At 39.9% G+C, this 18261-nt stretch overlaps 2 pseudogenes across 1 annotated transcript; both read left to right on the forward strand.

Annotated features, from left to right (window-relative positions):
* Positions 1 to 517: 517 nt before the first annotated feature.
* Positions 518 to 1045, forward strand: LOC143630426 (cysteine-rich receptor-like protein kinase 2 pseudogene; annotated as a pseudogene).
* Positions 1046 to 1848: 803 nt separating this feature from the next.
* On the forward strand, positions 1849 to 18009 carry LOC143630427 (cysteine-rich receptor-like protein kinase 2; annotated as a pseudogene). Its single transcript, XR_013153162.1, has 8 exons — positions 1849 to 2510; positions 2886 to 2981; positions 3067 to 3194; positions 3340 to 3441; positions 16394 to 16529; positions 17112 to 17345; positions 17441 to 17591; positions 17680 to 18009. The product of XR_013153162.1 is annotated as a cysteine-rich receptor-like protein kinase 2 (transcript).
* Positions 18010 to 18261: the final 252 nt, after the last annotated feature.

Consider the following 18261-nt stretch of genomic DNA (forward strand, 5'->3'; position numbering starts at 1 on the left):
AGCTCAACGTAGTCTACCTCAGGTCAATCTTCGATGAGTTGGGCTCCTCTTCAATCTCTCTGCCGATCTGATTAACTAACTATAATTAATTATAGGTAAGAATTCACAAGTTACAGCTACCTATTTAGATTCATTCAATCAGTTGTTTTCTATATTATATGATTCAATTTAAAAATTTCTAACCTTATCAAAGTCCATACGAACGTTGATTCTTTTTGGGATAGCATGTAGGGGAGGGTCAACATAAAACAGTTTTCTTGGCAAAACAATTTAAATACGATATTTGTTTTATACAACAGATAACTGATGATATATTAAACCACTGAACCATGTGCAGTTCACTTTGATAAAGATGAAGGAATCACCATTGAAAGAGTCTGTTTTGATCACTATTATCATCATTTTGCTTCTACTAGATACATCACAGGGGGGTCCCAGATCTCAAATCATTAAAATGACTTGTAATCAACAATATCCGAACAACCGAACCATATACATACAAAACTTTGTCCAGGCTATGACCACAATTAGCTCCCAAGTTAGAAGTTTTAAAAGTGCAACATCATCTGCAGGCACGGGCCCTGACAGAATCTATGGACTTGCTGAATGCTATGATGATCTTTCTATAAATGACTGTGTGTTATGTTACGCTGAAGCCCGGACACATCTTCCCAGTTGCTATCCTAGAAATGGCGGACAAATTTTACTTGATGGTTGCTTCATGCGAACACAGAACTACAGCTTCTTTCAGGAATATGAAGTAGCAGATGGCACGGTAGTTTGTGGAAATACAACAAGGAGTCGTCGTGTGTTTAGGGATTCCGTGATGCAGGCACTCATAGATGCTGTGAGGGATGCGCCAAGAAACAGGAACTACTTTGCACGAAAACAGGAATTATCTAGCACTGAAAATGACTCAGCCTATGTGCTAGCAGACTGTTGGAACACTTTGAATGAGAATTCTTGTACAGAGTGCTTGAATAATGCATTGGCATCGATCTTTAAGTGCTTTCCATCGTCCGAGGGCAGTGCACTCCACACTTGATGTTTTTTGAAGTATTCTAATATCAATTTTCTCAATCCTGAGCCAACCGCGGGCAATAATGGAGGTAATTCAGGTGCTCTGTGCAGATATTTCTTATTTATAGATGCTTTATACCAATGTATGTATAGTTTTGAGATTCCTAAAATTAAAACAGCTAATTTTGAGGTGCTTTAAGAAACCAACCTGAGGGTTTTTTTATTTTTATTTTTCTACAATCAAAATTCATTCTTCATAATACAAATCACTCCTTTTGAACAGATGAACTAAATAGTAAAAAGAAAATAACGCGGAGACGGTTTAAAAAGCTAGAATCATGAGCTGCATACAAACTGAGATCGAGCTCGGCTCTAGGAACATTCAAAATAACCTCAAGCTTAGCTAGAAAAGATTGAATATTTATGGAAAAATTATTTTTTATTACTAACCTTATTAAATGTATGTAAAAATAATCTTTTAAATAACAAACTCTAACCACGAGTCATGAAAAGGTTAAAATTTTCAAGTATGTTAATAATAACACGTAACTGAGAATTTTCAGTTATATATGCATTCATTGGTCACATAAGGCTCAAATGGCTTGACAAGAGCTTGAGTCGAGACTTAAGACTTTATAAGCTAGAGATCGACTCGTAATACCCTGTAAGCTCCTGTTATATGCTTGAATTCAAGGTCATACTCAGTGAACGCTTGAACCAAACGAACTTTAGTTACTTGATAAATCTTGATTTGTTTGCAGCCTTAAATAACATATGCATTCATCCATCTCACTATAAGTCTACTCACTACATGTGTATGGAACAGGGATGAATAACAGTTTCATGATTATCCAACAGACTTGTGGAAATACAGTAACGACAAATCAAAGTTTCATTCCGAGCTTTGTCCAGATAATGGAAAGTGTTTTCCACCAGTATCAAAAAATCAAATTTTGGAACAGCTGGCACGGCTACTTCTTTAGCTCATGGACTTAGCCAGTGTTACGGTAATATTCCTACCAATGATTGCCTAGTATGCCATGCCATAGGACGTGCTGCGCTTCCTGGTTGCATACCCAATACAGGTGGCAGAGTCTATCTCGACGGTTGCTTTTTGAGATATGAGAATTATAGTTTCTTTGAGGAGTATACAGGACAAGGAGATAGAAGTATATGCCCCAATAATACAAGGAGAAACAATGCCTTTGAGCAATCAGTAAGGAAGGCTGTGGCTCAAGCAGTGGAAACTTCACCTAAAACCAGCAACTACCATGCCAGAATACAAATTGTTATATCTGGGACAAATTATGCACAGGCTGATTGCTTGCGTACGTTAGACCCTGGTTCTTGTGAGAAATGCTTGAAAAAAGCAGCTGAGTCGATGTTAGACTGCTTGCCTGGGTCAGAGGGGTATGCATTGTTTACTGGTTGCTTCATGAGGTATTCTGATTCCAATTCTTCAAATCCTCATCACAATGGACTCTCTAAAGGTAAATAAAATCTCACTCTTCTTGAATATTAAACTTTTGGACCCCCTAATTTTGTATAAATCGTGTACATTCAGTTATATGTGTTCTACAAAAACGCCCATTTATTATAAGAAAAAGTGTGGTACTGCGTGAGACAATGGTGACGGTGACGGTGACGGTGGAATTATGCTAGTGATACGTAATTCTGGAAATACAAAATCATTTTCAAGGGTCTGAACATGAAACATAAAGAGTTAATTATATTTTTTTCTTAAATATTACAAGGGGAAATTGAGTCTCCTTTTTTTTTAATGACGATAGTTGAATAAATCATTTATTGAATGGGGTGATAAGTTGCATTTTTTTGTTGACCGTTCATTTTTGTGCCAATTGTAGGGAAGATATTGGCCATTATAATGTCAGTTGGTTCCATTGTAGCATTCCAAGTTGTTTTTTATGCATGGAAGCACAAAAGTAAATCAAAAAGAAAAGGTACCCGTTTTCACTCGATTGTTCTTTTTAACTATTTATTTAGCAAAAGAAGTTGTGAAACATTCTGATTCATTTTATATTCCAGGTTCTGATGACATTAAATTGTTGAATATTAGTAGCTTGAACTTTAAATACTCCACGATAGAGAAAGCCACAAATTATTTCGATGAAGCCAATAAACTCGGGCAAGGGGGATTTGGAACAGTGTATAACGTATTTCAGAGTCAACCATCTAACCTAATCAAACAACTTTAATTCCTTATCCTCGGCTTCTTGCATAATTTAGAGTTATGGTGTTTTTGGATAATCAAATGCCCAAGTCACATGACAAGACTCTACATGATGAACATTGTTACAGTGTATTCTTCAAAACGGAAGAGAAATTGCTGTGAAGAGACTTTTCTTCAACCACAAAGATCGAGCATGTGACTTCTACAATGAAGTCAATATCATTAGCAGTGTCTGTAGGGGTATGGTACTAAACCCGGCTTACGACCTTAATTTATTATGTTTGGCTTATTTTATTATATGGACTAATACAATATTATTGGGCTGAGGGGGTTTTGTGGAGGTAACCCTAACTGGGCTAGGCCCATTAGGGTACCATGATGGTGGCCATGAGGCTCCCTATATAAGGAGGTCTCCACCTCCTTATTAAGGGTTGTTGTTGTTCTCAATAAGAGCCATCACCATAACCATTTTTGTGTCTGTAAACAAGAGATCCTCGAGATTTCTTAGCAGTCACATTCACACCCCCAAAAGCCATTGCAGATCTCAAGCTACCTGGAGAAGAAGATCGAGTCGTGGTTCGTACATCTCGAAGACCGGGGAACATCGTCATGGATCAGGTCAGATTCATTTCATGTTTCTTCATTGGCGCCATCTGTGGGACGGTAACGAACCACACCTCAATCTTCCCCGTTTCATGCCTGATCTGTGTTTCTAGAGTGACGGAGGTTAGATCTGGTTCTAATTCCTTCAGATCTGATTCCGTTTGAGCAACAGTTACGTTCGATATTCTTGTCTCTCTAGATCTGCGTTCATACGCAATGGGTGCCGGATCCAGATCTGACTTTTCAGTGTTCAATGCTGGAATAAGTTCTAGATCTATAGTCACAAAGCAAAAATTGGGTGTAAAAAAGGAATACACAGGTACAACTCTTTTTGCAGTGGGTACCATCATATTTGCATATCTTTGACTCATGTGGGAAGGCATCTTCTGGGAGAATGACAGGCTGAGTACAGCCTCAAAATAATAGCCATCAATATACTCCGCCGCCATCATGCGCGCCCGCAGAAACCACTGTGTTTAGTTGCATGCGCGCCCGCCATCAATATACTCCGCCGCCATCATGCGCGCCCGCAGAACCAAACGAACTTTAGTTGCATGCGCGTTCCCGGCGATTACTCTCCGCCACAGCGGGTTGCATGCGCCCTCCCGGCGATTACTCTCCGCCACAGCGGGTTGCATGCGCGCTCCCGGCGATTACTCTCCGCCACAGCGGGTTGCATGCGCGCTTCCAGCGATTCAACTCCGCCATAGCATGCCGCACGCGCTAAATAATAATTGGCGGATCACATTATGAACTCCCGCGGATCAATGAATAACTAGCGGGCAACTTAAATGTTGGAAGGGACCAACCTCACATACCGCGGGTCACTAACGCGCAACCGCGGATCAAATCTGACCGCGGGTCATGGCGAAAAACTCCAGCAGCTTAAGTACAACCTCTGCGGGTCACAAGAGCTTCCGCGGGTCAAGTCCGGCTTTTGCGGATCACATGTACGCTCTGAGCAAAGAAATGGCCGGTCAGATACGGCTCCCGCAGGCCAAGTTAAAGCTCCGACACGATCACCGCGGGTAACATATGGCCTCGTGCCGAATACAAGGCTGGGCACGCTCCGTATACCGGACGCGCTCCGCTTCGCTCAACGCGCCATCATGATTAAAACCTCTTACAACCCGAAGCAAAGTAGAAATATAAGCAAAAAAGTACATTTGGGAAGCACCGGATCGGAAAAACCGTACAAGCATTCCTAATAAGTCCAGAACTCCAACTAACCACTTGCACGCCCAGGAGCAGCACTGGACTAGGGGGACTAGTGGAGGTAGGATCCTAAATACCCGGTGGGTCCAGTTTCCAATTTTCTTATCATCATCCAAGAATTTCATTGAAAAACCTATCACCGGAAAAAACAAAAACATGGCGGGCAATTAGAGTCCACGCCGCCTCCTGCTCCGACAAGCAAGCCGCAAGTTGTGATGATCACCGTGGCACTGTTGGAATTACGTATGCCCGAGACACATAATTATACTAATGTGGCTAACTGTGTTTGATCCAAGTCGGGTCATACCCAATAACAAGCTAGACGACACCAAATGTATTCTTTTAATGATTTGATCATTTAAATGAATACCGAACACTACGTGTTTAGAAAATTGGTTTTCTAAACAAACACACTTGAGGATTTAAATAAATTATCTGGATAATTTGTTTATATAAATTAATTATTTAATTGGTTAAATAATTACATAAATGTATGTGCATTTTATAAAAATGAGTTTTATAAAATAAGAGATGGAGATATTTAAATGTTAAAACAAAAAAAAAAAAAAAAAAAAAAAATAACAAAACCGGCCACCCCATGTGGGTGGATGGTTTGTCCATTTATTATTTTGTCCTTTTGTGTTGACATCTCCTTTATACATCTCCAATCACAACACATGCAAAGCATCACTCCTCTCTCCATTTTGAATTCAAGTTTTGAATCAAAAACTCTCTCCTTCCCTCTCCTAAAACTCACGGCCAACCTTGGCATTTTGGGAGAGCTTGGTGAGCTTGTTTTGGTGTTCAAGAATCCTAGCAAATAACTTGGTGTTGTTGCAAAAGGCTTGGGGTATCACTCTCTTGAGGTTTTCTTCTTTGGAGGCTTGCCTTTCATTCATCATCCCCTTCAACAACCTACATCTTCCTATAAGGTATAAGGAGGTACATTTACATTTTGTGAGCATATTGTTCTTGTAATATTGATCCTTGTTCATTGGGTTTTAGTTTTAACATAATGGTATGTTCTTTAACAAGTATTAAGATATAAGCTTCCGTTGCGTTTTCTAGTTAAATATGGTTAACTTGACTTTGATAAACTTGTTTAAAACCCAACAATGGTATCAGAGCCGGTTACAAGGACTTATGCTCCTTGCATGTTCATAGATTTCGGTTTTTTCATGGGTGAAAAGGGGTCCGAAATTTTGGTGGATTTTACCCCTCATGGTTTTGTAAGATCTTGACATGCATGCAAAGATCTTAGGAAACCATTACTAACATTTGGATGTTGAAAATATCAAAATTGCAAAATTTTGGGGGGGGGGGGGGTTGAGCCGTAGCCTCCTTTGGGGGGGGGGGCTGCCTTTTTTTTGATGTATTTAGGCATTGGTTGCTTAGGTTGCATGCTTAGAACATTTGGTATGTTTGGATGTGTCATAACCGAAACCGAGACCTTGGATGTGTTGATTGTTGTTATGTGTATGTTGGTTATATTTATTATTCAATATGGTTGTAATAATTCATATTTTAGGCTTGTGTAATTTATTTATTCATAAGTTGGTATGTAATAAATAGATTAGTTGCATTTTCTTTGTTTTAGAAAAATATGTATTAGGATACATTTTGTAAAAATTGAAGATGCAAGAATTGGTGGATTTGGGCCTTGGACCAAATTTTGGGCTTGTTGGGCCTCACCGGCCCATCATGGGATTCAAGCCCATTAAGCCCATAAATTTCACTCTTGGGCCCAAGAAGACTTTTGGAAGTTTGGAGCCCATTTACAAGCCCAACAAGAACACAAACAACTTGGAAAGGATACTTGAAGCATTTGGATGCAAGGTCAAGTGGGAGTCAACATTCCATCCTTGTGTCATGTTTTGTCCCTTAGGTGAGACTTATGACCTATACTTGTTTCGGCTAACAAGTATGGTCAAACTTAGCGGTTCTCGGTTATGACTATATTTTGCATGTATGCTTGGTTGTTTGTTTTACTTTATGTAATGTGTGGTTGATAGATATTAGGATATCCAAACCGTCACATAGGAACGACAACTAGCATAAAACGGGTTCTAATATATATTTGGTAATATCGCGTCAATTAGTTAATAAAATGGGTTTATTAAAACTAAGCGATTACTCACATATAATAAAATTGGTTTTATTATAACTAGAACCTTGAAAATTGGTTTTCAAAATCGCCATATTACTAAATGCATGTTAGGATATGGCATAATGTTTTTCAAACTAGAATATTGGAAAACTTAAAAATCCCTTTTTCATAATTACCAAGGAAACAAGTCTAACACCATCCTTTTGTAAGACACTTAACGTATTAGGAAACTTTAAATGGGATAAAGGTCACCTAACCATTTTAGAGCAAACTAATATACTTAAGGTAATATTAACATAATTGTGGGATAAAGGTCACCTAACCACTTGTATGTTAATCTTACATGTTTATACAAGTAGGACGACTTGAATTGGAAACCATGTGATAAAGGTCACCTAAGCATGGGGTCCAATGGTGTTGATGGGATAAACATGCCAACACGAAATAAGGATTTCGAATGGTCCCATACCTCTAGAAGTTGCAAAGGGTTGCAATTGTCAAGGTTGACTACCTTGTTAAATCAAATAACGGGATAAAGGTCACCTAACCAAAATTTGATTTATCGTTGGATTCTAGAATTTAATTATTATTTTAAAATTTGGAATAAAAGGGTATTAATAATTAAATTGTTTATAATACTAAAATAAAACTTTGTTAAATTTTGTAGATGGCCGCTAACAATGCAAACACCTCTACCCATAACACCCGTAACCTATCCTTAAGAACCATCCTTGAAAAGGATCGTCTAAACCATAATAACTTTATGGATTGGTATCGCAACTTGAGAATAGTTCTCAAGCAAGAAGAGATATCATATGTCTTAGACGATCCCATTCCCGACGAGCCTAACGTGGAAGATGAGGAGGCTTATTACGATTGGGTTAAGTACACCAAAGATTCGGTGCAAGCCTCTTGCCTCATGTTGGGAACTATGATTCCCGAAATCCAAAAGGATTTCGAGCATCATGGGGCATACGACATGATAACTCAATTGAAGGAAATGTTCCTTCAACAAGCTAGAGCGGAACGTTTCGAAACGGTTCGAGCGTTTCATGCATGTCGTATGGAGGAAACCCAAAGCGTCTCATCTTATGTCCTAAAGATGAAAAGCTACATTGAAAAGCTTCGTAGGTTGAATTGTCCCGTCTCTAATGAGTTGGCTACGGATTTGATCCTCAACTCTTTGACCAAAAGGTTTGAAACCTTTGTCATGAACTATAACATGAACGGGTGGGACAAAAGCATTGGTGAGCTTCACGCAATGCTAAGAACGGCCGAAGCGGGAATGGGTAAAAGGGTTTTACCCGTTCTAACAATCAATGAAGGCAAAAGGGGACATAACTCCAACCCCAAAGCAAGTGTTGCTAAGGGCAAGGGCCACGTCCAAGGAAAGGGAAAGAGGAAAGCCATCACGCCCTACAAACCGAAGGAAAAGAAGCAAAAGGTTGCGACGCAAGATCCATGCTTTGAGTGTGGAGAGATAGGTCATTGGAAAAGAAATTGTCCGACCTATCTCAAAGCGTTAAAAGATAAGAGGGATGCGGAGCAAACCTCAGGTATTATCTTTACTATATATGTTGAACTAAATGTTATTTCTTCAAATACATGGGTACTTGATACCGGATGTGGAACTCACATTTGCAATTTGTTGCAGGGGTTCAAAAGAAGTAAGCAACTCAACAAAGGGGACATTAGTCTCTTTATGGGCAATGGAGCAAGAGTTGAAGTCCAAGCTCAAGGAGACTACATGTTAAAGCTTCCAAGTGGTTTGGAAGTAATTTTGAAAAATGTTTTGTATGCTCCTAAGTTAAGGAGAAACATTATTTCCGTGTCCCTTTTAAAACAATGTGGCTTTGATCTTAAGTTTATTGATTATGATATTCATGTTTTGATGAATGGCATATTTTATTTTAAAGCTATACCCATGAATGGTATATATGAAATAGATCAAAGTGGTATGTCACATAGTAGTTCAATGTATAATGTCAACACCAAGAAACTCAAGAAGGACTTGGGTGATCCCTATCTTTGGCATTGTCGCCTTGGACATATAAGCAAGAATCGCATGCAAACTCTTCGCAAGAGTGGTATTCTAGAAACCAATGAGTTTGATTCATTTGATGTATGTGAATCTTGTTTACAAGGCAAAATGACAAAGCAACCCTTTAATAAAACTTTTGAAAGGTCAAAAGAATTATTGGGTATCATACATTCGGATGTATGTGGTCCTTTTAGACCAATGACTAGGAATGGTGAAAGATACTTCATTACCTTTATTGACGATTATAGTCGATATGGTTATGTGTACTTAATGAAACACAAAGATGAAGCTTTTGAAATGTTCAAAGACTTCAAAGCTGAAGTAGAAAGACAACTCAAAACCACAATCAAAGTACTTCGTAGTGATAGAGGAGGTGAATACCTAAGTAGTGTTTTTCAAGATCATCTTAAGAGTTGTGGAATTATTTCACAACTTACTCCACCTGGAACACCACAACATAATGGTGTGTCTGAAAGGAGAAATCGTACCCTATTAGATATGGTTCGATCGATGATGGCTAGAAGCACTTTACCTCTATCATTTTGGGGCTATGCTTTACTTTCCGCTGTTCGCATATTGAATATGGCTCCAACCAAGAAAGTGGAGAAGACACCTTTTGAAGTATGGCATGGAAAGGCTCCATCGCTATCATTCTTAAAAGTTTGGGGTTGTGAAGCTTATGTAAAGCAATACACCCCAAACAAATTAGAAGTCCGATCCACTAAGTGTATCTTTATAGGTTATCCTAAAGATGATTTAGGATATTACTTTTACGATCCTAGTGAGCAAAATGTTATTATTGCTCGAAAGGGTAAGTTCTTGGAAACTAAGTTCCTTGAGGAAGGAACTAATAGTAGAACAGTGAAATTTGATGAGGATCAAGAATCACAAGATGATACACAATTGGTTGATACTAGCACTCAACAAGAGGTTGTTGAAAGTGATCAAGTGGTTGATCAAAACACACAAAACGTTCGCAGATCTGGTAGAATTAGCAATCCACCTGAAAAATATGGATTTTTTGTAGAAGGTTGCTACGTGGTAGATTCGGATGAACCAACCACATACCGTGATGCAATGTCCAAGAATGATTGTGACAAATGGCTTGAAGCCATGAACGTTGAGATGCAATCCATGTATGACAACCAAGTTTGGGAATTGGTTGAACCACCACTCAACTCCAAAGCTGTTGGAAGTAAGTGGGTTTTCAAAAGAAAAACGGATATGCATGGAAACTTGGATACTTATAAAGCAAGACTTGTAGCTAAAGGTTTCACTCAAACTCAAGGGGTTGATTATGATGAAACTTTTTCGCCTGTGGCAATGCTAAAGTCTATTAGGATATTATTTGCCATAGCCGCACATTATGATTATGAAATTTGGCAAATGGATGTCAAGACCGCTTTCCTAAATGGATATCTTGAGGAAGATGTCTATATGGTTCAGCCTGAGGGTTTTGTCGATCCGAAACATCCTAAAAAGGTATGCAAGTTAAAGAAATCAATCTATGGATTGAAACAAGCATCTAGAACTTGGAATCATCGTTTTGATGAAGAAATCAAAAATTTTGGGTTCATCAAGAACGCTGATGAGGCTTGTGTGTATAAAAAGGCTAGTGGGAGTATAATTACCTTCTTAGTATTGTATGTCGATGACATTCTACTATTTGGAAATGACATTCCAACCATGGAAAGCGTTAAGGCTTGGCTTGGAAGTAGATTTTCCATCAAGGATCTTGGTGAAGCTGCCTATATTTTGGGAATAAAGATCTATAGGGATAGGTCAAGGCGCTTGATAGGTTTGAACCAAAGTACATACATTGATAAAATCTTGAAAAGGTTCAAGATGGAAAACTCCAAGAAAGGTTTTGTACCTATTCAAAGAGGGACCATATTGAGTTCAGCTCAATGTCCAAGCTCAAAGGGTGAGCAAGACATGATGAAACAAATCCCATATGCTTCTGCTATAGGATCCATCATGTATGCGATGATATGTACTAGACCGGATGTGTCATGCGCTTTGAGCATGACAAGCAGATACCAACAGAATCCAGGAGACAGTCATTGGATGGCTGTTAAGAACATATTGAAATACCTTAGGAGGACTAAGGATATGTTTCTGATATATGGATCTGGTGAGGAGGAACTCGCTATAAAAGGTTACACGGATGCGAGCTTCCAAACTGATCGAGATGATTCTCGATCACAGTCTGGGTATGTGTTCACTCTTAATGGAGGAGCTGTCTCTTGGAAGAGCTCAAAACAGGAAGTGGTAGCATTGTCCACTACAGAATCAGAATACATCGCCGCTTCATTAGCAGCTCAGGAAGCTGCATGGTTGAAGAAATTCATTACTGATCTAGGGGTGGTCTCTTCCATTCAAGACCCCCTAGAAATCTTTTGTGACAACGAGGGTGCGATTGCACAAATCAAGGAACCTCGTTCACACCAAAAGACAAGGCACATAGAGCGGAGATTCAACTACATAAGGGATGAAGTTGAAAAGGGAAAGATATGTATTCGCAAAGTTGGAACTGATCAAAATCTTGCGGATCCATTCACGAAGCTCCTAGAAAGACCGAAACATGAGCGTCATGCGAGTGGCTTAGGACTTCGATATTCTAGTAATTGGATTTGATCTATTTTGTATTTACGTTTAAAAGACTTTTGTAATTTAACTTTTATATGATTATGGAATCTTGAGTTAAATTCTAATTTTGCATGTTTAATCCATGAATAAGTTATCTTATTCTAAAAGTCCGTAGTCGATCACATTTGTGGGAACAAATATGAAGCAAGACTATTATGAACTAGGATTGGTGGATATTCATAAGGAATGAATATGGAGCATAGGTTTGCTGCCAAGGTTCATAGATATTTGTGGGATACAAATATTGGACTGACCCGCTCTCAATATTACTACATGGAGTCGATTGACTTGATCATTAGTAATTTTGAGTAAAGGAGAATTTCATATTATCCTTAGACCTGAGATGTATATTGGGTCTTGATTTTCACCAAGTATTACACTTTGACTCTCCCCTTCGCTATTCGTAAAAGATGGTACATAAGGATGAGCTCAGGTGGAGTATAAAGTGATAGTGAGAGGCGTATACAGTCAAGACGGAATTTGTTCCTCTTATGTGTTGAGAGTTTAGATGTCTAAGGCCTGATAAAGTTGAATTGTAAAGAGAATGATCACCTATGTCTCTTAGATTCAACATGACATCTAGTAACAAAGGGATATAATGATAGATTCACCTAAATCATATCAAGTAAGGGACTTGAAGGGATGATGTTATTGAATGGCACTTCGTCAAACACATTAGGGGTGGTGAACTGTTGTTAGGCGGTATTCACCACTTGCATTAATTTTCTATGTATCTCGTGCAAGTGGGAGATTGTTGGAATTACGTATGCCCGAGACACATAATTATACTAATGTGGCTAACTGTGTTTGATCCAAGTCGGGTCATACCCAATAACAAGCTAGACGACACCAAATGTATTCTTTTAATGATTTGATCATTTAAATGAATACCGAACACTACGTGTTTAGAAAATTGGTTTTCTAAACAAACACACTTGAGGATTTAAATAAATTATCTGGATAATTTGTTTATATAAATTAATTATTTAATTGGTTAAATAATTACATAAATGTATGTGCATTTTATAAAAATGAGTTTTATAAAATAAGAGATGGAGATATTTAAATGTTAAAACAAAAAAAAAAAAAAAAAAAAAAAATAACAAAACCGGCCACCCCATGTGGGTGGATGGTTTGTCCATTTATTATTTTGTCCTTTTGTGTTGACATCTCCTTTATACATCTCCAATCACAACACATGCAAAGCATCACTCCTCTCTCCATTTTGAATTCAAGTTTTGAATCAAAAACTCTCTCCTTCCCTCTCCTAAAACTCACGGCCAACCTTGGCATTTTGGGAGAGCTTGGTGAGCTTGTTTTGGTGTTCAAGAATCCTAGCAAATAACTTGGTGTTGTTGCAAAAGGCTTGGGGTATCACTCTCTTGAGGTTTTCTTCTTTGGAGGCTTGCCTTTCATTCATCATCCCCTTCAACAACCTACATCTTCCTATAAGGTATAAGGAGGTACATTTACATTTTGTGAGCATATTGTTCTTGTAATATTGATCCTTGTTCATTGGGTTTTAGTTTTAACATAATGGTATGTTCTTTAACAAGTATTAAGATATAAGCTTCCGTTGCGTTTTCTAGTTAAATATGGTTAACTTGACTTTGATAAACTTGTTTAAAACCCAACAGGCACAACGCTCCGCCACCGCGCATGCGCTCGCCGTGGTTCAATACAATGCCAACATTCATGCGCGCCACGACAAGTAAACCTCGCCACCGGGTAATGTCGTTACGCCACCACGTGTACACGCCACCGCGGATAACCATCTGGCCGCCATGGTGCATGCCACCATGCATGAGTCCCACCACTATGAAGCAGCAGCGCGCCATCACGCATACGCGCTGGCGCCGAGCACCGCATCACCGCGATCCAACACCTCGCCACCGTGCATGCGCATCGCTAAACAACACACTCCAGCTTTTAATCATTCCCAAAAAATTTTGCCTTTATGAGATGAAGAAAAAGTACCCCACACACGCATATCGGTGCTCCTCCATCACCACCGGAGCAACTAAAGTTAACAGTCTCGGAAAAACTCCGCCACCGCGGAAATATCCATGCTCCGCCATGACGCATGCGCGCCCGCGAGTCATCACTCCGTCGCCATGCATGCGCGCTCGCGGAAACCACCATGTGGGTCGGAAGACGACTCCATGCCTTCGGTTTTACGCAGAAGACTCCGCCTCAATGCATGCGCGCCCGCGAGTAACCGCTCCGCCGCCATGCATGCGCACCGCGGATCAAAACCCCATGCGGGTTGGAAGACGACCCATGCGGGTCAAAAATAGTACAATATGAGCTTGGAAGACGACACCATTCATGGGCGCCGTGCTCCGACATAACAAACTCTGACCAAGGCGGGTCACCTGCAAGCTCCGCAGGTAAGCACCCGACCACCGTTCATGTGCGCCGATGGGTTTCAACAATACGTCACCATGCATGCGAGCTAAGGATCATCGCGTCACCGTGCATGCATGCGTGTCCCGCTGATCAACTCTACTCCGCCATGCGTGCGCTTCCGCAGATAAACAATCCGCCGCCATGCGTGCGCGCTCAACTCCCCGCCATGCGTGCGCGCTCAACTCCCCGCCATGCGCGCGCGCTCAACTCCCGCGGGTGACAAGCGCTCAGATATTCCAGCCCCGGCACAGTGCCACCATGAAACACTAACGGCGGGTCATCTGGGCACTCACGAGGATCAACTAGCAACCATAAAGAGCCGCATGCGCACTCCCACAAGTTAATTTCAGCCATCATGGATGTATCGCGGGTCATTCCTGGCTCCCGCAGATCACGAGAGAGTTCCATAGCGGGTTGATTCGCGCCATTTCGCGTCCGTAAACAACTTTTGCGGGAAACTACCAGGGCTCGTCACGCTTCCGCATGGATGAAATTCACTACCACCATCATCGGGGACTGAAGAAGCGATCTGGATGTCTTTTGTATGATGAATGAAGGTGTTTTCTTGATGTATGAGTATATAGGATTTGCATGAAATGGCACAAAAGTGCTTATATTAATGCAAAATATATGGCTACGCGCCAAACTTAAAGGTTGGGAATTCTAATAAACCCGCTCGGCTATGCGTCGAATATTAGGTTGGGCACACCTCATAATTCGCCTAAGGATGGAAGACATCCGAATATATAGGTTGGGAATCCTAATAAACCCGCTCGGCTACGCGCCGAATATTAGGTTAGGCACACCTTATAATTCGCCTAAGGATGGAAGACATCCGAATATACAGGTTGGGAATCCTTATAAACCCATACGGCCATGCGCCAAACTTAAAGGTTGGGAATCCTCATAAACCCATAAGGCCACGCGCCAAACATAAAGGTCGGGAGCCTAATTATATCCCAAATGGCCACGCGCCAAACATAAAGGTCGGGAGCCTAATAATATCCCACATGGCCACGCGCCAAACATAAAAGTCGGGAGCCTAATAATATCCCACATGGCCACGCGCCAAACATAAAGGTCGGGAGCCTAATAATATCCCAAACGGCCACACGCCAACGTAGGTTGGGCACACCTCATAATTGGCCCGAGGATGGGAACCTTGTAATACATCCACTTTTAGTTGATATGTTTTTGCAGGTTCGGCTACGAGTCGCACAAGCACCTATGACATTATTATTATTATCCGGCCTTTTGTGCCTCCATTATTATTTTGAAAACAAGTTGGGATAGTCATCCTGCGTAGAAGAGGCCCTTGTGGGCCACTCATTATCATCATATTATAGCTCATAAGCCGCAACTCGCGCATGCTTCATTATTTTATAGCTCGTAAGTCGCCTCGCGCGCAAGCTTCATTATTTTTATAGCTCGTAAGTCGGCTCGCGCGCAAGCTTCATTATTTTTATAGCTCGTAAGCTGCCTCGCGCGCAAGTTGCATTACATTATTATCGAGATGCGCACTCTATCTTTTATCAGGCCCTGCGCCACTATTGTTATGATGCGTGCTATATCTTATTCATGCCAGTGCACCATTATTATCATAAGGATCACAACATGTCACCATCATGGAGAAAACCTCTCAAAACTCAAAGACAATAAAGACAAGGCCGAAGAAAAGGGAAAAAACCGCCTCATATCCTAACACACCTTATGAAGTCCAGCGCTCCACCTAAACGCTTGCACGCATAGGAGCAACACTGGACTTGGGGGGCTTGTAGGGGTATGGTACTAAGCCCGGCTTACGACCTTAATTTATTATGTTTGACTTATTTTATTATATGGACTAATACAATATTATTGGGCTGAGGGGGTTTTATGGAGGTAACCCTAACTGGGCTAGGCCCATTAGGGTACCATGATGGTGGCCATGAGGCTCCCTATATAAGGAGGTCTCCACCTCCTTATTAAGGGTTGTTGTTGTTCTCAATAAGAGCCACCACCATAACCATTTTTGTGTCTGTAAACAAGAGATCCTCGAGATTTCTTAGCAGTCACCTCCACACCCCCAAAAGCCATTGCAGATCTCAAGCTACCTGGAGAAGAAGATCGAGTTGTGGTTCGTTCATCTAGAAGACCGGGGAACATCGTCATGGATCAGGTCAGATTCATTTCATGTTTCTTCAGTGTCGACCACAAAAATCTGGTTAAGTTGATAGGATTTAGTTGCTTCGGTCCTGAAAGTATTCTCATTTATGAATATCTACCCAACACGAGTCTCGATCACTTTATCTTTGGTAAGCACTTTGACTTCCCAAACCCCCCCCCCAAGCTCAAGTTAACATGGTGTGTCAGCATTTTGTCATTCAATTGTCATGGGTTTCAAGAGTTATGTTCACATGAGGTATGAGGTGATATGCATGGATGGAATCTGGAGACTAAAGCATTTATTTATTGTTTTATGTTTTGTTTATTTAATTTGTGTCTAGTCATAATTGATAGAGTTTGACCCATTCATTTTAAAGTGTACGTTGGAAGTATGCAAGTGGGATAGTGGGTTGTACCGATTCTTTAGGTTGACTAGAAAGTTGTTGCTATTTTCATGTTTAGTTGGTTGTACTTGATGGCTATATATAGCCTTACTTTATTGAATGAAAGGGTGTTTACTTCCTGCAACATTCTTTCATTCATTACTCATAAATCTAATAACAATAATAACATCTTCTCATTTCATATTATATATTCACATACTACATACATATACGTGTGTTTGTGTGTGTTAACTTGGGGCCTGAACCAACAATTTTGTCATTCAATTGTCAGTTGATGAAAATGTAATTTGTTTTACTCATCTACTGTATTTTTTTTAATTTGTACAGATTCGGCTAGAGGTAAGGAACTAAACTGGGCAAAAAGATATGACATAATTGTAGGGATAGCGGAAGGTTTGACATACCTTTATGAAAACTATAAAATCAGGATCATTCACTGTGATATAAAAGCCGCTAACATCTTGTTGGACTTGAGGCTTGATGCTAAGATTGCTGATTTTGGGTTAGCCAGATCTTTCAAAAAGATACAAATCATATAAGCACTGGGATTGCTGGAACACTGTATGCACTACTTATAGGAATTCTTGTTAATATACAACCAAAGATAAGGATGTTTGATTTTACTTTTCATTACTTGTTTTGGTTTGTTATTGCAGTGGATATATGGCTCCAGAACACATTGCCTATGGCAAATTAAGTGAAAAGGTGGATGTATATAGCTATGGCGTGCTTTTGCTTGAGATTGTTACTGGAATGCCAAATAGAGGGATGCAAACATCAGAGGACACGCGTATCTTGATTTCTATGGTAAGTACAATCAGTTCGTATAGCATTTTAAGAATTTATTCTAAAATTAATGTAGAATTTAATAATTTCCTCATTTCTGACATGATAGGCATGGGAGCATTTTAAGCAAAGGTCAATGGAGGAGCTTATTGATGAAAATTTGATGTTGATTAAAGAAACCAGCCGCAAAACAAAGAAGGAAGTAGAAAGAGTGATGCACATTGGGCTTCTTTGCATTCAAGAAATTGCATCGCTTAGACCAACCATGTCTATGGTTCTACAAATGTTATCTAAGAATATAGAACCACTTCCTTCACCTGCGAACCCACCTTATGTAGCTGACAGCACCATACAACTAAATGAGTATGGTCCAATGCATAGAGTAAACAATCCAGGTTCACTTCCCACTGTATCAAATAGTTCATTTATCCCGAGGTAGATTTATTACCAACACAAATGTACCTACATTTTGGAAAAGTACTCTACAATAACAACAATTCAGTGCTGTAAACGAGTTTGTAGATCAAGAAGCCATCAATAAACTCATATAAACAACATTTGTGGGAAGGTTTAATGAAGACCGACTAAAGAGGGATGATTAATAAGATTGCAGATGAATTGAATGTAATTGAACCTTATAAAGAATATTACAATTTGAACGTATTTAATTAAAACAATCCTTTATAATTTA

The sequence above is a fragment of the Bidens hawaiensis genome, unplaced genomic scaffold (genome assembly GCF_021521415.1).
Source record: "Bidens hawaiensis isolate Kalapana, Puna unplaced genomic scaffold, B.hawaiensis_p1.1 tig00005663_1, whole genome shotgun sequence".
NCBI classification, from domain to species: domain Eukaryota; kingdom Viridiplantae; phylum Streptophyta; class Magnoliopsida; order Asterales; family Asteraceae; genus Bidens; species Bidens hawaiensis.